Below are 23,290 nucleotides of genomic sequence, written 5' to 3'. Positions count from 1 at the left end.
TTTTTCAAATAAGACGGACGGTTAAACATTGAACATAAGCAGTGTAAAACAACAGTCTTTCTAGGATGGAGGCAGTATGACACTACCAAAGGGCTCCTATATTTTTCTCCTGTGTTTCAAAACACATCTTCTTTTTACCATTGGTCACATCTTTTTTACTGCTTTTTAGAACAAGACAATCGAAAACCGATAGAAAAATATATCAATTATAGCGAGAGATTTCGTCTTTTAAAGTTGATGGTACCGAACATGAGCATGAGAGTTGAGGAAAGGCCAAGTGTGGGTGACAATAGCGGACATGGGGATGACCCTGCAAGCCGCGCTTGTCCCGTAGGCACACTAAGACAGGTGATGGGAGCACGTGTCGCGATGGAATAGAGAAGACAAGGGATAAGCCATTCTATTCCATGTCAATGGCGTCATCCTATCCTCGGTTCGTGTTTCCAGCGTTCTCACCATGCCTAGGATCTCCTCCATCGCTTTTGCTGCTGCATCATCCACTTCAACTTCAAGTTCTAATCCAGTGGTCAACATCCAAGTAGACCTCGAGAAGGGTAAGAAAACCTGGTTTTATTCTTGGTGCTAGAACATTACAAGGGGAAACATTTTATTACAAGTGAGAAAAAAAAACACAAAACATCAAAATAGGCCCTCACTCTATGACTCTAAGAACAAAAAAGAGGAAAATAAAGGTACTAGCTCATTATAGTCTAGTACACATACATGCACACAACAATGTAAATTATTTCATCACACACATAGACTAGCTAGCTAGCTAGCACATTCAGACTGAAGCAAAGACATTAATATACTCCCTGTGACATGAGAAAACAAACATAAGTTACCTGCAGCTAGCTAGCTCACTTGATTCCATCCATGTACTAGTTAATCAACAAAACAACATTAATCACGCTGAATATCGACTTCACTACGATGGACGATATGGAAAGCGTGGCCTTCCTTCATAGGGAGATCATAGCAATCGTAAGATTCATCACGAGGCCTAAAATTTGTGATTTGAATCCTTTTCATCCTGGAGTCACCGTAGTCATTTTTGTCCATGAGTAACCAAGCAAAGGTGATGAGCTCCCCTCCACTGGCCAGTTGTTCCACATGAAGCTCTGCCCTCGACTTGCCGGCAGAATAGAGGAGGACTCTCACCCACATTTCGACCAGTTTGTCGAGTACCCCATCTCCTTCAGGCTGGTCACCCACTAGTAACGAGTCATGGATATTTTTGTGATGCTCAACATCAGAGATGTCATTAGTCCTCCTCCGGAACATACGTTCCACAGTTTTAATCGAGGATATTGCACTGGTATTGAGTGGAAGCATGGAAGGGTGGTTAACCAAAAGATATATCATATAGTTTGACAGTTTTCTGCAGACATCCACCAAGGAATGATTCCCAGGGTATTGCCTGAGGAAAACCTCTGTGACCATATGCATCATGAGAAGAGCAGTACCAAAGTCTGCGGTGAGAACATCTTGTATCTGTTCCAGGAATGAGCCAATATCTGTATCCTGACCATCGACTTCATTCATTAAGCCATAAAGGCCAAACACAACTCGTTCCATAGTATCTCTATCCGCCTTGACATACCCAGTGTGTATCAGCTTGTTTATCCAAGATATCTCCTTAGCACCAATTTTGTTTGCTATGTTTCTCAAATAGGTCATAATTTTGGGTGTGCATGGTGTTGGCGGGCTGATGCCTACCAACCTCTTCACGCAATTGTACTGTCCCATTGAATTAGACCACCGTGGCCTATTCTCTGGCCATCCAATGCGACTGGAAAAAAGATGCCATGAAAAACAGGCAAGCCAGTTGTACTTCCGAACCTTCAACCATGCCCACGTCCATGGAGACATCATGAAAATAAGCACTGCGCAAACTTCAAGGAGAAGTTCTCCAATGAATAGTGACATGGTGACCGCAATATCAGCTTTACTATACCGCCGTTTCTCTGTTGAAAGAAAGAGAGCAAAAGCAACAATTGAGGTAGATATAGCAATGAATCGAAGTGCAATACCTCCCTTTTTTCTAAGAAGAAGTGCCTTTGTGTAGAGGTCATCATACATCATGCCGAGCTGAAGTTGCACCAAACTTAATTTGGGCTTTATTATAGTTTCAATTATAATTTTCTCCAATTCTGCTTTTCTATTTTCGATTGATATTTCATCTCCCTCCAATTGTACTTCTTCATCACCTTCAATTGGTGTGTTATTTCCTGTGGATTGTATAGCTTCATCATTCTCAGTTGAGATTTTATCTTCCTTCGGTTCTACTACTTCATCATCTTTAATTAATATATTTTATATTCCTTCTGCTCTACTATTTCTTGATTTATATCCACAGACCTAGTGGCTTCCTCCAATTCTACTGCTTCTTCATCTTCTCTCACGGATCTAGCAGCTTCCTCCGATTCTACTATTTCTTCATCTTCACTCTCAGAGTTAGCAGTAGACCTGAGACTGCGTGCAGCAAAGATATCATGGATTTGTAACATGGAATTTAAAGCAGTGAGAACATAATCGTAATAGGTCATATTCGACCTGTTGCTCGCTTCTGGCAATTGTATCTCATACATGTGTCGAATAGTGGAGTTCTCAATGCTTTCAAAGCTCCCCCACTTGAGAGACCATGACCTAGTGAAATACTTGATAAATCCAGTAGCAAACATAAATATTCCTGCAAGTAGAAGCTCCTTGTGTCTTCCAATAGAATTGAAGAAAACAAAAATAGCCAGAACAGCATAGAACAGAAGTTTCCCTGAACATGTCAACCATGCATTCTTGGCCTCCATTTTAAAAGCAGTAATCGTGTCCTGCCCACCAAGATGAATAAGAAGAAATGGCGCCCAAAAGAAAGCAATTGATTGGGGGTTACCCTCTTGTCGTGAGAGGCCACCGAGGGCATAGATTGCTATGATATCTGCCCCTAGATAAGTTGATGAGATTAAGACCCTAGTGAACTTGTCAGTGATGTGCACGTGAAATCAACCCGCAAAGAATAGGACCACTTGCATTGTGAAGCTCAAGAGCACAGGCACATATTTCTCCATTTCGTATCTCATAGCACCTGTTGATTAGAATAGCATACAATATCATTCAGTGTGACTTCGGCAATTGGAAGAAGCAATGCTTTATAAATGGCAGCACAATCAATCCATACCATTCATCCTTTATAATCCAAATCTTCATATCTATTTATACTACCAAACCACTCATAGTAGATTAATTTTTGTACTATGGTAGTAGAATTCATAAATCAACAGTTAATATCTCCTTATAATAATATTGGTATAGAATATTGTATCACCGTAAAGTTGCTCTTGGACAACATAGCGAATTATCTAGTCGATCATATACTATTTGGTTCAAATATATATATTATGTTTTAGCCTTATGTACACGAATGTAGTCACTACCAGTAAAAGTATTTTCTCTTACAAAATACAAATAATATACCCACCACATTAGGTAATTAACAAGGGTATCTAGAGAAAGTTGGAAGGAAATAGACAAAGTGCCAAATAGATTGATAACCTGGATTTTTTTTTATCTATGGACATTCGTCTTGATGCTGAGGTCAGGATGTCAATGGTTCTCTTATATAAGAAATATAGATCACCTCATGGATTTTCTCTAAATAAGTCATCGTTAGAACACTTGGATAAAACAAGAAATGGTGGGTCCCCATCTAATTTATAAACATCTCTCAACACAAAGCCATAACTCATGCACTTTCCTCTCTCTGATCCATCATATCTCCCCTCCCCCCTCTCTTTCTCTCTCTAAGTCATTACCTCTGTTTCCCACCCGCTTGTGTGCTCTTGATTCTCTACAATGCTCCTTTCTCCATCTGCATAGACCATTGCCATGGCATCCCTTCCTCCCATGAATCTACAACACCGCCTGCCTCCATCTACCTCCTAACCCATCGTACTTCTTGCTTTAGAGTGGAAATTCCACTAGGTGCCAGCCCTTGGGATCAAATCCATGCTGCTGGCGACCTCAGCCCCACGACCACTCAGGAGCCTTCCTGGTTACCATCTTTTATATATTGAACGCCTCTAACCCACGGACCGTCCATAGATGTTGTGTAGTTCATCTGTTGCCTGTTACTGATATGCCCTAGAGGCAATCATAGAGATGATTGTGTCACATACTATGTTTACATATTTATCCGACATTATTCCTTGAAATAGATAACTCATTATTGGTTAATGAATATGTGATTCTTTCATGAGACTCTTTATGTTGTTTGTTACTATTTCTAAAGGATCCCTGATCAAATATCATATGTGGAACAAATATGTTTATATGATCAGCACATGTATTAATTGATGATCATGTCTCATGGATCATGGTATAGAGATACTAAATTAATAATGTGGACACATGTTGGTGAACATGTTATTGGATAGACCCAACATGAGACACTGCAAGAGCCATATGTGTTGTGTCATCAGTGATCTCATTTAGTGTTGGTGTTGAATCCTTAGACCTGAGATTATCATGGTTCTCAACATGTGTAGTAGCTTACTTAGGGACTGCTAAACGCTACTCCGTAAATGGGTAGCTATAAAAGTAGTTTTCGGGTATGCTATGAAACATGTAGTGGGATATGAATAATCAAGATGGGATTTGCCCCTCCTATGGAGAGATATCTCTGGGCCCCTCGATGTTGTAGATTATGGAAGTGCATGGCCATGCCAAAGGTGATTGAGGAGTCAATCACAAGTTATATAATCTATCAACAGGTTCGAGTGAATGATTGAGCTATTAGAGGATGGCACATATCTAGCCTTGAGCTTAATCGATATCGTGAGGCAAAGGGGTTCATACAAGTATACACTAGAGGTTCAGCCGATATGATCTTTATGTATGCCCGGTGGGTCAATACGTTCTGCTAGGGGCCGCTGTTGACGCGTGGACCGAAAAGGAGTTTTCGGGTTACACCTGAGTATATATGAACCTACAGGGTCACACGCTTAATGGGCCGGAATAAGGGGATTGGATGGAGATCCAATATGAGCTTACTTCGGATAGGGATCAGAATAGGAGTCCTACGGGCCTTGGAGGCTCGAGTGATGGATCCTATATATTCGTGAGGGGTGTGACCGGCGGAGGTATTGCATCACGTGAGAAACCCTAGCCGTCACTTCCCTCCCCGAGCAAAACCCTAGCCGCGCGCGGGTGCTAGCACATCTGCGCGTAGCGTTCCGTCCCTGTACGTGTAGATACCGGTAGAGGCGCCGCTGGTTTGCGGTGCTGATCGGCGTGGGAGTACGGCGAGGAGAACGCACGAGGAGGAGAAGGTCGAGCCGATGCGATTGACTACTTCCTCTACATCAACGCGCGCTACTTCGCGGAGTTCCTTCGACTTCTCAGCGTCTTCTTCCGCTGCACAGCGCGTCGAGTGGTAACGATCTATGATCTAATACTTGCATGGTTCCTGGTTTACGCGATAGAAAATTTTGATTTATGCTATCGTAGCCTACGCGTATCCCAACAGTGGTATCAGAGCTACCTTGTATAGTTTATGATCTAGATCATTGCATATAGTTGATATGCGGGTGTAGTAGATGAGATCTATTATGTTGTATATGAGTTCTTAGGTGATTGGAACATGAGATGAACCGATAGCCGCATGGGTTGATGAGATCAATCGGTATGTGTGTTGGTGACTTCACTGGAATGTCTAGTACTCACCAAGGCCGAGCGCGATTGTGTTCATCGGATAGTCTGATGTCCACTGGAACCGCACGCCAATGAAAAAAAACAAGCCGTGTGCGTTGCCCCTTAGATTTCGCTTGGGGTTTTTATATCTATCTTACTTTATTGTTGTTGTATATTTGATATGACATGGTAGGATAGATTCCCTCAGAAAAATTAAGTGTAATTCATGCTCTTCCAATAATTGCACCTATTACGGTTGTGATCATAAGTGATGGGTTTGCCATAGCATAGTGTCACTTTTTATCATGATAAAATAGGATAGATGTCGGACATCTATATGCGGAGATTATTGGTTTACTTGACAAGGTTATCAAAACAGTTTTGGACCTTGGGGCATTGGTTGGGTTGGACATGGAGATGTCACCCCAACAGCACAAGAGTCACATATGATGTGATTAGCAAGGTGTTGCTTACATATTTTGGTAGTTGTCTAGCTGTGATGCCAAAGCTCACTAGACACAAATAAAATGAGGATCTTGACTCACTATGTTACTAGAGGGAATTTTGTTTCACAATACATAGTGGGAGTATCTTTTGTTAAATTGTTAAATGAAAGGTAAAATGTAAACATGGTGCTGATTTTGCATACATATATTTCTATTGTAGATCATGGCAGCTCCTGCACCATCCAATTTTAACTTGCGGTCTATTCTTGAGAAAGAGAAGTTGACTGGAACAAACTTCATGGATTGGTATCGCAACCTGAGAATTGTTCTCAGGCCAGAGCACAAAGAGTTTGTGCTTACAGAGCCTTTTCCAGCTAACTTGCCCAACAATGCTCCTGCTGCTCAACGAAGGGAGCATGAAAAGCGATGCAATGATTATCTTGATATAAGCTGTCTCATGCTTGCTACTATGTCCCCTGAACTTCAAAGGCAATATGAGGCATTGGATGCTCATACGATAATCGCGGGACTACGTAACATGTTTGAGGACCAAGCAAGAGCTGAGAGGTTTAATACCTCAAAGTCCTTGTTTGCGTGCAGGCTTGCAGAAGGTAATCCAATGAGCCCACATGTGATCAAAATGATTGGTTACACTGAGAGTCTTGATAAGCTTGGCTTTCCCCTTAGCCGAGAGTTGGCTACTGATTTGATTCTCTAGTCGCTCCCTCCCAGCTTTGAGCCGTTCATAATGAATTTCAACATAAACAACCTGAACAGGACCTTGGCAGAATTGCATGGGATGCGAAAGACTGCCGAGGAAAGCATTAAGAAAAACTCCAACCATGTGATGGTTATGCATAAGCGCAAGCCCAACAACAAGAAGAGTGGTCAAAAGAGAAAGCTAAACTCTGATGAGATCACAAGTACTAGCAACTCTAAGACCAAGGTTCAAAAGACAGGGCTCGCTAAGGATGCAGAGCGCTTCTTTTGCAAGGAGACAGGGCATTGGAAGAGAAACTGTAAGAAATACCTAGAGCAGCTCAAGCAGAAGCAGCAGGATGGAAAGAGTTCCACCTCAGGTATTAATGTTATAGAAATTAATCTAACTACTTCCTCTACTGATTCTTGGGTATTTGATACCGGGTTAGTTGCTCACATATGCAAATCATTGCAGGGGCTGAAAAGAAGTAGGAGCTTAGCAAGAGGCGAAGTGGACATTCGCGTGGGCAATGGAGCAAGAGTTGCTGCTGTTGCGGTCGGCACTATGCCATTATCTTTACTATCAGGATTAGTTTTGGAGTTAAATAATTGTTATTGCATTCCAGCTTTGTGTAAGAACGTTATCTCTGCTTCTTGTTTGCAAGCAGAGGGTTATGGTTTTAGATCTGTGGACAATGGTTGTTCAGTCTATTATAATAACATTTTCTATTTCCATGCACCCATGATGAATGGTTTATACATTGTGAATCTTGATGGATGTTCAGTCTATAACATTAATGCAAAAAGGCAACGTCCTAATGATTTGAATCCCACTTTTATTTGGCATTGTCGCTTGGGTCATATAAATGAGAAACGCATGGAGAAACTTCATAGAGATGGACTTCTACACTCGTTTGATTTTGAATCATTTGAGACATGTGAATCTTGTTTACTTGGCAAAATGACAAAGGCACCTTTCATGGATCAAAGTGAAAGGGCAAGTGAACTATTGGGACTAGTACATACTGATGTATGTGGACCAATGAGCTCAACTGCCAGAGGTGGTTTTGGGTACTTTATTACCTTTACTGATACTTTAGTAGATATGGTTATGTCTACTTAATGAGGCATAAGTCTGAGTCCTTTGAAAAGTTCAAGGAATTTCAGAATGAGGTACAAAATCATTTGGGCAAGACAATCAAGTATCTACGATCTAATCGTGGTGGAGAGTACTTGAGCCTAGAATTTGGCAATTATCTAAAGGAATGTGGAATTGTTCCACAACTCACTCTGCCAGGAACGCCTCAGTGGAATGGGGTGTCTGAACGGATAAATCGTACATTGTTGGACATGGTGCGATCAATGATGAGCCAAACTGATCTGCCGCTAAGCTTTTGGGGTTACGCTCTAGAGACAGCTACGTTCACACTAAACAGGGTTCCATCAAAATCAGTGGATAAGACACCATATGAGATATGGACTGGGAAGCGTCCCAGTTTATGTTTCCTAAAGATTTGGGGCTGTAAGGTCTATGTAAAACGTTTGCAATCGGACAAACTCACACCTAAATCAGATAAATGCTTCTTTTGGGGTATCCTAAGGAAACAAAAGGATATTATTTTTATAATCGGGAAGAGGGCAAAGTGTTTGTCGCTCGACACGGTGTTTTCTTGGAAAAAGAGTTTATTTCAAGAAAGGATAGTGGGAGCATGGTGCGACTTGAAGAAATTCAGGAAACACCGGAAAACGCTTCAACATCCACACAACCACAAGCTGAGCAAAATGTTGTTCAACAGGTTGAACAAGTTGTTGTTGAACCAGTTGTGGAAGCACCGGCTTCACGAGGTCCGATAGGATACAGCGTACACCTGCGAGGTATGCGTTGTTAACTACAGGACAACGTGATATATTGTTGTTAGACAATGATGAACCTACTACCTATGAGGAAGCAATGGTGGGACCAGACTCTGAGAAATGGATTGAAGCCATGAAATCCGAAATAGAATCTATGCATGTCAATCAAGTTTGGAACTTGGTTGATCCACCTGATGGTGTAAAAGCCATTGAGTGCAAATGGGTCTTTAAGAGAAAGACAGATGTAGATGGAAATGTTCACATCTACAAGGCACGATTGGTGGCGAAAGGTTTCAGACAAATTCAAGGTGTTGATTATGATGAAACTTTCTCACCAGTCGCCATGCTAAAATCTATTCGGATTGTTTTAGCGATTGCTGCCTATTTCGATTATGAGATATGGCAAATGGATGTCAAAACAGCTTTCCTCAATGCAAATCTCGATGAGGATGTGTTCATGACACAACCCAAGGGATTTGTTGATCCACAATCAGCTAAAAAGATATGCAAATTGCAGAAATCCATTTATGGGTTGAAGCAAGCATCTCGGAGTTGGAATATTCATTTTGACGAAGTAGTCAAGGCGTTGGGCTTTGTCAAAAATGAAGAGGAGCCTTGTGTATACAAGAAGATTAGTGGGTGCGCACTGGTGTTTCTAATCCTATATGTAGATGACATATTATTGATTGGGAACGATATTCCTATGCTTGAATCCGTTAAGACATCGTTGAAAAATAGTTTTTCAATGAAGGACTTAGGGGAAGCAGCATATATTCTGGGCATAAGGATCTATAGAGATAGATCAAAGAGGCTAATTGGATTAAGCCAGAGTACATACATTGACAAGGTGTTGAAGAGGTTCAACATGCAAGATTCTAAGAAAGGTTTCTGACCGATGTCACATGGCATTAATCTTGGCAAGAATCAGTGTCCTTAAACGACTGATGAGCGAAACAAGATGAGTGTGATTCCATATGCCTCGGCAATCGGATCCATCATGTATGCTATGCTATGTACACGTCCAGATGTTTCATAAGCACTTAGTACAACAAGCCGATACCAATCAGATCCAGGTGAGAGTCACTGGATAGCTGTAAAGAATATCCTGAAGTACTTGAGAAGAACTAAGGATATGTTCCTAGTCTATGGAGGACAGGAAGAGCTCGTTGTAAATGGTTACACTGACGCAAGCTTCCAAACCGACAAAGATGATTTTAGATCGCAGTCTGGATTTGTGTTCTGCCTAAATGGAGGCGCTGTGAGTTGGAAGAGTTCCAAGCAAGATACAGTGGCTGATTCTACAACAGAAGCCGAATATATTGCCGCTTCTGAAGCAGCAAAGGAGGTTGTTTGGATAAAGAAATTCATTTCTCAACTAGGTGTGATGACTAGTGCTTCTAGCCCTATGGACCTCTATTGCAATAATAGTGGTGCCATTGCACAAGCCAAGGAGCCTAGATCGCATCAAAAGTCCAAACACATTTTACGGCGGTATCGCATCAAAAGTCCAAACACATTTTACGGGAAAGGGGTTCATACAAGTATACACTACAGGTTCAGCCGATATGATCTTTATGTATGCCCGGTGGGTCAATACGTTCTGCTAGGGGCCGCTGTTGACGCGTGGACCGAAAAGGAGTTTTCGGGTTACACCTGAGTATATATGAACCTACAGGGTCACACGCTTAATGGGCCGGAATAAGGGGATTGGATGGAGATCCAATATGAGCTTACTTCGGATAGGGATCCGAATAGGAGTCCTACGGGCCTTGGAGGCCCGAGTGATGGATCCTATATATTCGTGAGGGGTGTGACCGGCGGAGGTATTGCATCACGTGAGAAACCCTAGCCGTCACTTCCCTCCCCGAGCAAAACCCTAGCCGCGCACGGGTGCTAGCACATCTGCGCGTGGCGTTCCGTCCCTGTACGTGTGGATACCGGTAGAGGCGCCGCTGGTTTGCGGTGCTGATCGGCGTGGGAGTACGGCGAGGAGAACGCACGAGGAGGAGAAGGTCGAGCCGGTGCGATCGACTACTTCCTCTACATCGACGCGCACTACTTTGCGGAGTTCCTTCGACTTCTCAGCGTCTTCTTCCGCTGCACAGCGCGTCGAGTGGTAACGATCTATGATCTAATACTTGCATGGTTCCTGGTTTACGCGATAGAAAATTTTGATTTATACTATCGTGGCCTACGCGTATCCCAACATTGCCATCCATACCAGCTCAAATGACTGATCCACTCTTCCGCCAAGTGAAACAATGTCGTCCCATGCATATTTTTATAATATAGTTGGATGGTTGAAAATTGAGGTTGAATTCAAGATGTTTAGCTTACTGATTGCGTCTTATTCTTGACATGATTGATGAAGTTCATGGAGATTAATAAATATCTTACTTTGATTTTATTTATCTGGCCTCTAAACTAAGATAATAATTTATTTTATTATGTCGTTAATTACCTTTTTATAGTAAAATTCTTAGAAGATTTTGTAATTACAAGTATGTTTATATTGCATTGACTATAAATTTTAGATGTCATTATCTTACACTAGCCTATAAATTTATACAGATGAGTGTAATTGAATGAATATTTTTTTTTGACGTGAACATTTGCATTGTCTTCAATAAACGTGTTTCATCATTTATCTTTTCTAATTTATTTAGAAAAGATAAATGGTGAAACATGTTTATTGAAGATTATGTAAGCGTCTAAAATAATGGATAAAAAATGGACATAGTGGTATGCAGAAAAAATGTTTAATTGTATGAGAATTTCTGTTTTGTTTACTGTGAATACAGGAAAAAAATGGCTAAGTTGATTATATCCATTAGTGGGTTGTTAAAGTGATTTATTAGCACATCAGATTCTATTAATTAGTTGTCTGTTAATTAGTCTATGAGGTGAGCCTAAACATGCAACGGTTACGGTTGATTGAGTGATGAACGCTTTGGATGTTATCAACGGCAAATTTTGCCGTTTGCCTCAAAGGCAGACGATACGAACAGACTTGGTGATTGTACCGATGGTAGCTAGGTTACCAGAGAAGAGATCTTCTATGTATGAATGGGTTTAAATAGCAATTTGTGTGATGTTTGTAGTGCCTTAATTTTATATATGATTAAGGCTGTGTTTAGATCAGGGGTGAAAAGTTTTAGCGTGTCACATCGGTATACAGACACATATTTGAAGTATTAAACGTAGACTAATAATAGATTCCGCCTATAAACCGCGAGACGAATTTATTAAGCCTAATTAATCCGTTATTTACAATCTTTTACTGTAGCACCACATTAATGTCAGATCATGGAGCAATTAGGTTTAAAAGATTCGCCTCGCAATTTACACGCCACTGTGTAATTAGGTTTTTTTCTATATTTAATACTCCATGCATGTGTCAAAACATTCGATATGATAGGGTGAAAAATTTTACCAGCATCTAAACAGGCCCTAAATCCTTAAATATCAGTTTTTATCTTTTATGACCTGGCAATAAAGCTAGCTGGCCAACCGTATTAAAGGCAATCCCACACGAGAAAATTGTAAGTCCCCATGCCCGACTGCGACTCTTCCTCATCCTCAACAACCCTACCCACGTCACCCCCTCTCCTAACCATGCCGCTGCTGCCTCCATACCCAGCTGCACCATTGTCCTTCTCCTAGCGTGCTAGAGGGTGGCATCAGTTGACGGATTTGGTGGCACCGGATCCTAGACCACTAGGAGGAGAAGGACAATTACTAAGTGACTTGTAATATTTTTTTTAATATTCAAGCTAAAAGTAAAAATTATATTAGTTATTTACAACAAATAAAAATAGTTTGGCAAACTATATATATTCAGAGAGAAATAAATTTAATAGACTCTGTATCAGATTGTAGATGAAATATGATATCCCGCACTTTGATTATATGGATGAATTTATGTTAAGTATTATAAAAATGATGGATATATATGTTAAAAATATTGTGAAAAATAATGTGAAAAAAATGATTGGATGTTGATTTGTAGAATTCAATGAATTATATATGATATTGCATGCTTGCATAAGTTAATTGCTAGTGGATGATGAGGTGCCATGTTTGTATGTTTGAGCTTTAGAATTAGTAGGTTATAACTTTATAGTAAGATAGGATTCATAGTGCGTCCGGACCCCATGCCATGACTCAAGGAAAAAAAGCAAGATACACGTGTGCAAGCTGAGCAGGGGTCAGGACCTCCACGGGGCTCTCTCCCCACGCTACTCACCTAGGATTAGGCTGAAGAACGAGTGATCAAAGTTGGATACAGCGATTTTAGGTGGATGTGGTAGAAGCGAACGTGGCACGAAATATTCGTTGGGGGAATGATGTGACTGAATGCCAACGTTAAATCAACGCACTGTAAACTCCCTTATCCAACAACCCTAGAGCCTGGTTTGCGGATGGGATCCCCACTGTCCCACGATGCCGCCTCTAGCGTGCTGGGGAGGAAGTGATGACGGCGGCAACTTAGGATGGCTGACAGATCCGACATTGCGAGGGAAAGGCCAACGGATTGGGCATCAGGAAAGCTAGCGGCCGACGGATCAATTGTACCTGAGGCTGGTGGGGCCGATGGCTTGAAGTGAATGTGTGTGCTTTTTAAATCAACTTGATCTCAAGATTTTATTGTAAGATTGTTTAGTTTACTGTTGTGAGTTGATCTTTATGTAATTTGATATCTGGATTGAAATTGTATTATGGATTGGAGTAATATGTTGATGTAACCATCTATCTTACTTTGTCCCCAAAATGAGTAACACTGGTGGTCTAGATGCCGGTTTTTGAAACGGTAGAGATTGGTCTTTCTGTGTCGGTGATGGTCCTATCTATATATACTACTATAAAATACAACTAATGGTGGTGGTTATAATAACCTCTCTACCACTACTTTAGCAATTTTTCTAAATTAGTCCATCATATTTTATAATATTATACAATAATCTAATATTTGTTTCAAGTAAATACTATATATTCAAATGAGCAAACAAACAATAATAGCATATTTGATAAAACAATAATTATCTATGCCATATTATTATATATTATTTTATCCATAGCAAAATATGGGCATTTCGCTAGTAAAATTAAAATTCGATGTGATGCATACTAGTCTGGACCAAATATTTAAAATATAAAGTTTAATTGGAGTCATATCTCAAACCGACGAGCATTTGTTACTGAGGAAAAACTGTTTATGGGGATAAAGAAAACACACACATATACTTACCGATGGATGGAGTCGTCATGTTGGACCTGGATGTGCAAACTTGCTGCTTCCTCAGCCTCCTCTTGCATATGTTCCCGGACCTGCCTCTTGCCTGCCTGGCTTCACCTTAAATAGAAGAACGCAGGCAGGCATATGCAACTTGCTACTGGGGTCTGGGAGTACCAAGTAAACGCTAGTCTTCCTGGTTTCTAGGGCCGTGGTCGATCGTGTGGGGACCTCACAACTAAGGGCAGTCACAACCCATAGTACTCATAAGCAGTATCTATGGTGTCATATCAATAAGACATCACAATATAAACTACACTCTATAATCTATGGTTTCTTAAAGTTAGCCATTAAAAAATGCATCATCTCTCTTCTCTACCAATCTTATTTATTCTTCATCTATTATGAAGACACTATTCTCTCCAAATGCAAAACTTGATAGTGTCTAGTGCATAGGTTCTCGTGTTGAAGCTGTGTCTTGCATGAGACCCAGTTTCTTCCTCTCTTCACTCTCTCTTAATTAATATAGTGTTATATAAGCTAAAAGTCCTACATGGCAATGTAGTTAATGCCATAGACACCATCCTAAGTGGAGGGTTAAGAATGCCCTAATGCGGGTGCATTCGCCACTCGCGTAACTAATTGGGAGTAAAATTTATTTAACATGTAAAGAGACCCGTGTAATGGTACTATATATCTGAGTGCGATGGCAACCAAGCATATTCCATACGAAGCCAGCTTTGGTGTGCTGTTCTGTTTACACCAACTTTACATATATTGTAGGACTAGTCTTGTAAAATTTATATATATATATCCAAAATTTCAGGCATATACTCATGAGGGAAATTAACCAATTTCGTCTGCAGGTACCTTTGGGCCACTTTATCTGGAAAAAGGTGGCAACTTTGGGGTCATCATACATTTGCTGATGCATTTGGGTAAGTTCACACCATCGCGACCCTACAAACCAGGAAGACTAGCGTTTACTTGGTAATTAAAGACTTAGAACTACTACCGAGGACTCCTCCGGTTGCATAATTCTTAACGTTTCGGATAAGATTGAGATCAAACTTTGCTTATCAATAACTTTAAAAATACTTAGTTTAAAAGGTTAAAAACAACATGTATAGATTTGTCTTTCCAAGAACTGTAATACGGAGTAAAAGTAAACATGCATTTATTTATTGTGTATATTATAATAAAAAATAAGATTAAAGATATATTTTAGAGACCATATTATTTTCTAAAACATTAAGAATTACGAAACCAGAGAAAGTATATGCCCCTGGGTTTGATCCCCGCCGCCGTGGCCTCCCATTCGCGGCGTTCCTCGTGGAGGGCAAAGGAGGATGGGATGATGCAGTCGTCATTCAGGGGATTTTTTTTATTAGCAAGTGTCATTATCTTCTAATAAAATCAGAGCCAGCTATGGGGCAATACGGACGGTGCGACTGTACTGGGCCTCTAAAAATTAGGGGCCTCCAAAATATATATACCATGGTATCAAGCCTAACAGGCTTAGAGAAAAAACAGAAGACCAATTGGCAATCGAGCATATCGTGACTGCTTGATTGTATTTTAAACTTATTAGTGTGAAATTCGTTAATGATAATGAGTTTTTAAATATTATCTTGTATTTTTTGGTGAATGGGGGTCTTTTTTTTTTCTGCACCAGGCCACAAAAAAGTCAGGGCCGTCCTTGAATAAAACCCTCACTCTGATATGCTAACTAAAAGTTGCCTGCTATTCTCTTTTCTTTACATAAGCGTAGTTGTTCAGTAACTGAACCTGGCCTGATGGCATTAGTGCTAGTGACTTATTATTAGCAGTGGAGATTAAGAAATTCAGCCCAAACTGTCTACAAAGGCATTAGAAGTAAGAATGTTATATCGTAAATACTCCTCCTGTTTTCGAATGTAAAATGTTTTAGTTTAAAACAAGTTAATTATATTTCTCCCTTATGGCCATATCGCAAAAAATAGGATACACCAGTTTACCAACTTTTTCTAGGAAGTGCAAAAATAATAATCCATGAACCAATAAAGCGTAATAGACAACGAAACGCACTTCAATATTTTTACCAGATCAGTGGACTACAATAAGCCCATCTAAATTTCCATTTTCTAATATTGATGACATATATAGGGTGGCATAGGAGTTCTGTAGAGGAATATATATTTAAGAGTAAATTGAATCTTGGGTCACTCTTTTTTACCATTGTTGCAATTTGGATTAAGGGTAAACAAACTTTTTCACCTTAGACCACATATCGTCTTTACTAGTCGTTTAAGTTTGGACTATTTCTTCTACCTCTAGCTCCCCCTCTCTCCTCTCTTTCTCTCTTTACTCATGGGCAGGAAGAACTGTTGAGATTATAGGCATATAATGATTTAATATATTCCATAAATAAATTATGGCATTGCAGATGTATACTAGCATTAACGTATCATTAGATCTACACATGTAAACTACACATGTAAACTAAGCAGTAAAACATGAACAGATCAAATATGCGCAACATATTAAACACGTACCGAGGTGATAGAAAGACCGGCTGCTCGGCAGGAACTTTTCGCGATTGCAGGCGTCTACGAAGGCGCGCAGCACGCGAGCGAAGAGGAAGACGAGCCGTCACGGACAAACAGGGAGCAGTCGCGCTAAGCGCTTCCAAAAACCTTATTGCCGCCTTCTCCCGGTGCAGGACGTCGAAGGCAGAGGTTCCGGAGACCTGGTCTCCCGATCGCTGGTGCACGCCGGCGAGCGGGATGGAGTAATCTACGAGCGATGGCGTAGCACAGAGTAGGAGGCAAACCCTAAATTGATTTCGCGTGTGTTGCGTGAAGACGGCGGGTCGGTTTATATAGAGAAGGGTCGCTTGATCAGGGCGCCCGCACGATCTCCACTGCGCGTAACCGAACCGGATAAGTCGCGCGTAACTTATCCAGACTCCACGCCATTTTCACGCACTGGATTTTTCGAAACGTTTCCAAAATAGAAACGAATCCAAATTTGCAGCAAAACAAAACTGCAAAAGGAGGCTGCATCTGCGCAAGGTGAGGAATCAATTTTGGCGGACCATTCGACGCGTACGTCGTGCACGCGCGCCGCCTGCCCTGCCAGGCGACGCGACGCGAGCGCGCGCGTGTGTTCCCTTTCTTCTCTCCACCACACATGCTTCAAGTGGCTAGGAGGGCATCCTCCTTTTTAAGGAGGTCCCCCTCTCCTAGAATAAGCAAGGTGGTACTAAACTCCACATGCATGCCATCCTATGAGGTGGGCTTTTGTGATTTTCCAAAGAATTAATCTTCGAGTGGGCTAAGGTCCATCCATTAATTCCAACAATCCCCCACCAAATCTCAAAATCCCACTGAGATTTGCCTTTTCCAATGTACTGTTTATATACCAGCGGTTCGATGGAGACCGATTAAGGTTGAACATCCATCTAGAACTCCAAGCTATACTTACTCACAACTTGAACAATGGACTACGCCTTGAATTGCAAGTCTTGTGCAAACAAGTTTCACTCAAAGTCTTATCTGGTACTAGACCGTCTGTACACTACCCCTCGGGTGGAGCGTATAAGTCATACTCCTAGGTCTTTAGTAAGCTTCCTAGAAGATTCACCCAAAATTTTCATAGACTGCGACCAACAGTCAAGCTCACAAAGGTGAGTTCTTTCAAGAATGCTCTGCAGGACAGCATCTTCGCTAATTAAAGCCAATAGAACTCATTAAGGCATAGCCAACCTGCCTTGCAGCTCACGAGAGTACATGCATCTTCACTTAGAGAGGGTATATATTGGTACTCTCCTCTAGTTTACTAATGGTTTGTTCTTCCCAGGATCTAATTCACGGGATCTCCGATCACATAGACTGGGTTACCACCATAGTATAACTCACATGGGTCTCAAACCCATCTCCTTCGATGCATTGTCTATCACATTTCATGATAGTCCCTTCGTGAAGGGATCTGCCAGGTTTCTAGTTGTTTGGTTGTAATCCAACATTATAACTCCGGAGTTTCTCAATTTCCTGACAAACTTCAATCATCTTTTCACATGTCTAGACGATTTCATATTATCCTTAGAACTATTCACTTTGACAATTACCGTTTGATTCTCACAGTTCATAAGGATAGCCGGCACCGGTTTTTCAACAATAGGCAGATCCATTAATAGATCACGCAGCCATTCTGCCTCAACTGTAGCAGTATCCAGTGCCGTCAACTCTGCTTCCATGGCTGACCTCGTCAAAATGGTCTGTTTGCAAGACCTCCACGAAACAGCACCACCACCTAGTGTGAAGACATATCCACTAGTGGCTTTGATCTCATCCACATCAGAGATCTAGTTAGAATCACTATATCCTTCCAGTACCGCAGGATACCCAGAATAGTGAAGCCCCAATTCCATAGTACCTTTCAGATAGCGCATTACTCGCTCAAGCGCACGCCAGTGATCATCTCCTGGATTAGAGGTAAATCGGCTCAACTTGCTCACAGCAAAGGAGATATCAGGCCTAGTTGCACTAGCCAGGTACATCAGCGAGCCAATGATTTGGGAGTATTCCAGTTGATTCCTAGCAATTCTCTTGTTCTTGCGAAGCAACAAGCTAGGATCATAAGGTGTTGGAGAAGGCTTACTATCAATGTAGCCAAAGCGATTCAAGATCTTCTCCACATAATGGGACTGCAAGAGTGTAATCACATTCTCACCTCTAATTAGCTTGATTTTTAGGATAACATCAGCTACTCCCAAATCCTTCATATCAAATTTTTGAGACAAGAATAATTTAACCTCATTTATTACCTCAAGATTTGTCCCAAATATCAGTATGTCATCAACATACAAGCACAGAATAACTCCCTCACCCCCACCATGGCGATAGTATACACATTTATCTGCCTCATTGACTGCGAAGCCTGCAGATGTCAATGTTCTATCAAATTTTTCATGCCATTGCTTAGGAGCTTGTTTCAGACCATACAAAGACTTCAACAATTTGCACACTTTGCCTTCTTGACCTTCAACTACAAACCCATCAGGTTGATCCATATAGATCTCCTCATCCAGCTCTCCATTAAGAAAAGTTGTCTTAACGTCCATTTGATGAACGAGAAGACCATGTGAGGCTGCTAGGGAAAGTAGCACACGAATTGTGGTCAATCTAGCAACAGGTGAGTAAGCGTCAAAGAAATCTTCGCCTTCTTTCTAAGTATAGCCCTTAGCAACAAGTCGAGCCTTGTACTTTTTAATAGTACCGTTAGGCCAAAGCTTCTTCTTGAACACCCACTTGCACCCCACAGGTTTACATCCATAGGGTCGCTCTGTCACTTCCCAAGTCCCGTTAGCGATAATAGAATCCATTTCACTACGGACAGCCTCCTTCCAGTAGTCTGCATCAGGAGATGCATATGCTTCTGAAATTGACTTAGGAGTGTCGTCCATGAGGTACACAATGAAATCATCACCAAAGGACTTAGCCGTCCTTTGTCTTTTACTCCTTTGAGGAGCTTCACTGTCATCCTCCTCAGTGACATGTTCATGTGTATGTTCAGTTTGTTCTGGTGGTGTGATTGAACTGGGAATTATTTCAGAAGGTTGACTAGAACTACTATGTGTATCCTTCATTGGGAAAAAGCTCTCAAAGAAGGTAGCATCACGAGACTCCATAATTGTACCAACATGCATGTCAGGTACCTCAGATTTAACTATTAAAAATCTATAGGCAATGCTGTGGTGAGCATATCCCAGAAAGACACAGTCCACAGTCTTAGGTCCAAGTTTGCGCTTCTTCGTTATTGGTACATTGACTTTCGCCAAGCACCCCCATGTGCACAAGTAAGAAAGTGATGGTTTTCTCCCAATCCATATCTCATATGGTGTTTTGTCCTTATTTCTATTAGGAACTCTATTTAACACATGATTTGAGGTCAGCAATGCCTCCCCCCACCATGCCTTAGGTAGTCCCGCAATGTCCAACATGGCATTCACCAAGTCAGTCAGTGTGCGGTTCTTCCTTTTGGCAATCCCATTAGACTCGGGAGAATAGGGAGGCATCCTCTCATGTATAATGCCATGTTCCTCACAGAATAAGTCAAACTCGTTTGAGAAAAACTCTCCACCACGATCAGACCTAAGTCTTTTTATCTTTCTGTCAAGTTGATTTTCAACTTCTGCCTTATAAATTTTAAAATAGTCTAGAGCCTCGTCTTTCGTTTTCAACAAGTACACATAGCAAAATCTAGTAGCATCATCAATTAACGTCATGAAATATCGTTTTCCACCCTTCGTCAACACCCCATTCATTTCACAAAGATCTGAATGTAGGGGTTCTAGAGGTGCCAAGTTTCACTCCTCAGTAGCCTTGTGAGGCTTGCGAGGTTGCTTTGATTGCACAGAAGTATGGCACTTAGAACCTTTGACAATGGAAAACTTAGGAATTAAACACATGCTGGAAAGCCGAGACATCAAGCCAAAATTAATATGACATAAACGTGAGTGCCAGACATTAGCCTCATCATCCACACTGCCACAAATATGGTTCACAGACTTATTGCAGAAATCAGAAAGGGAAAAGCGGAACAGGCCTCCGCACTCATAACCTTTATCAATAAAATATCCATGTTTAGACACGACTACTTTATTAGACTCAAAAACCAACTTAAATCCGTCTCTAGTCAGACGGGAGCCACTAACAAGATTCCTGTCGATAGAAGGGACATGCTGCACATTCTTCAGCTGCACGATCTTTCCCGAAGTAAACTTCAGATCTACCGTGCCAACACCATGAACAGAAGCATGTGACTCATTCCCCATTAGGACGGTGGAACCCCGTGCGACCTGATAAGAAGAAAACAATAAGATGTCAGCACAAACATGTACATTGGCCCCAGTATCAACCCACCAATTAGTAGACTGATTAACTGAAAAAATAGTAGGTAAATTACCATACCCACTTCCATCTCCAGTGTTGCCAATGGTCACAATAGCAGACTTAGAAGTCTGCCCTGCAGGTGCCTTCATCCCCTTGCGTTGTGGACACTTCCTAGCCAGATGACCAGGTTGGCCACACACAAAGCAAGTCCTCTCATCCTGATTAGGATTGTTGTTGTTCTTCTTCTGCTTCTTGAAGTTGGTGATCTGCTGAGCTTTGTATTTCCCCTTGCTCTTGTTCTGGGCCTTGTGCACAACATTGGCACTGGACTGCCCACCATCGCCCTTAGATGCAGCATCTTTTTCCCGAGCTTTCTCCTCAACATCAAGAGACGCTATCAACCCCTCAACAGAGTATTCCTGTCTCTTGTGTTTGAGTGCAGTACCGAAACTTCTCCAAGATGGAGGAAGTTTCGCAATAATGCACCCAGCCACAAATTTGTCGGGTAAGACACACTTTAGGAGTTCGAGTTCTTTAGCCATGGTTTGTATCTCATGAGCTTGTTCGACTACAGAACGGTTGTCAGCCATCTTGTAGTCATGAAACTGCTCCATGATATACAAATCATTGCTAGCATCAGTAGCACCGAAGTTAGTATTCAGTGCATCCCACAACTCCTTAGCGTCGGTCATATGCATATACACCTCGACCAGACGATCGCCAAGAACGCTAAGAATGCATCCCACAAAGAGAGTAGTGGCTTCCTCGAATTGCTTCTGCTGTTCAGCAGTAAGAACTCCTTCAGGTTTGCCAGTACTCACCCACAAACATTTCATAGCTGTCAGCCACAGAGTGACCCTGATCTGCCATCTCTTAAAGTGCACACCGGTGAATTTATCCGGCCTCAGTGCATCGGCAAAACTAGCCATAGTAAAATCACAGTGCCTATAATAAGGATTTTGGATTGTTGAGATTAAAGGCATATAATGATTTAATATATTCCATAAATAAATCATGGCATTGCAGATGTATACTAGCATTAACGCATCATTAGATCTACACATGTAAACTAAGCAGTAAAACATGAACAGATCAAATATGCGCAACATATTAAACATGTATCGAGGTGGTAGAAAGACCGGCTGCTCGGCAGGAACTTTTCGCGATTGCAGGCGTCTACGAAGGCGCGCAGCACGTGAGCGGAGAGGAAGACGAGCCGTCACGGACGAACAGGGAGCAGTCGCGCTAAGCACTTCCCAAAAACCTTATTGCCGCCTTCTCCCAGTGCAGGACGTCGAAGGCAGAGGTTCCGGAGACCTGCTCTCCCGATCGCCGGCGTGCAGGGACGTCGAAGGTGCAGGACGTCGAAGGCAGAGGTTCCGGAGCACAGAGTAATCTATGAGCGACAGCGCAGCACAGAGTAGGAGGCAAACCCTAGATTGATTTCGCGTGTGTTGCGTGAAGACGACGGGTCGGTTTATATAAAGAAGGGTCGCTTGATCAGTGCGCCCGCACGATCTCCACTGCGCGTAACCGAATTCGACGCATACGTCATGCACGCGCGCCGCCTGCCCTGCCCTGCCCTGCCAGGCGAGGCGAGCGAGCGCGTGTTCCCCCTCTTCTCTCCACCACACATGCTTCAAGTGGCTAGGAGGGCATCCTCCCTTTTAAGGAGGTCCCCCTCTCCTAGAATAAGCAAGGTGGTACGAAACTCCACATGCATGCCATCCCATGAGGTGGGCTTTTGTGATTTTCCAAAGAATTAATCTTCGAGTGGGCTAAGGCCCATCCATTAATTCCAACCAGAACCACCACTACAAGTGAGCAGGTTGAGCAGCCACCTGCCAGTGCCGTGCTTGAGCTGGAGCTCCGCCAGCACCAGCATCAACGCCATGTGATTGAAAAATGGCCTAAGGACCTTGGTTGCACTTGACAGAAATAAAGAAGATAAGGGCAGAAGAAATTCCCCATTGCCAAGTGGAGGTAAAGCTCGAGCTCAACTACCACGACATGAATTTAGATGTGAATATGTGATGTTGCTGGAGCACCTCCATTGCAAGGAAACCATCATTGCGATGGATTTGGGTGGCATCGTCCGATTTGTGCAACAGCCACAAGATGGCTCTCACCGTGGTTGGGCTTGTCCTGCATCATCCCCTACGAGGATCAGACCATGGACTGATTGGGGGCGATGCAGTAATGTGTTCATCTCAACGGCAGCAACCCCTCAAATAGGAGTTGGCCACAGCGGCGCAGTTCGTGATGTGGTCACCACTCGCTGTCTTCGGTGAAACGAGAAGAGACAGATAAGACCTTGGAGGGAGAGAACAGAGCAGAAGGTAGAAGAACTAGCCTAAACTGAATGAACTAGTAAAGATAGGTGGTTTAAAGTGAAAATGTTTGTTTTCTCATAATCCAAGTTACAACAATAGCACGAAAAATTGTTTAAGATGCAATTTACTCTATTTTGAATATACTTTTATATTATATAGTAATAG

At 41.9% G+C, this 23,290-nt stretch overlaps 1 pseudogene; it reads right to left on the bottom strand.

Annotated features, from left to right (window-relative positions):
- Positions 1–903: 903 nt before the first annotated feature.
- On the bottom strand, positions 904–22,686 carry LOC127770853 (uncharacterized; annotated as a pseudogene).
- Positions 22,687–23,290: the final 604 nt, after the last annotated feature.

Source organism: Oryza glaberrima, chromosome 1 (assembly GCF_000147395.1).
Source record: "Oryza glaberrima chromosome 1, OglaRS2, whole genome shotgun sequence".
Classification (NCBI taxonomy): domain Eukaryota; kingdom Viridiplantae; phylum Streptophyta; class Magnoliopsida; order Poales; family Poaceae; genus Oryza; species Oryza glaberrima.
This window is presented reverse-complemented; position numbering and strand designations above follow the sequence as displayed.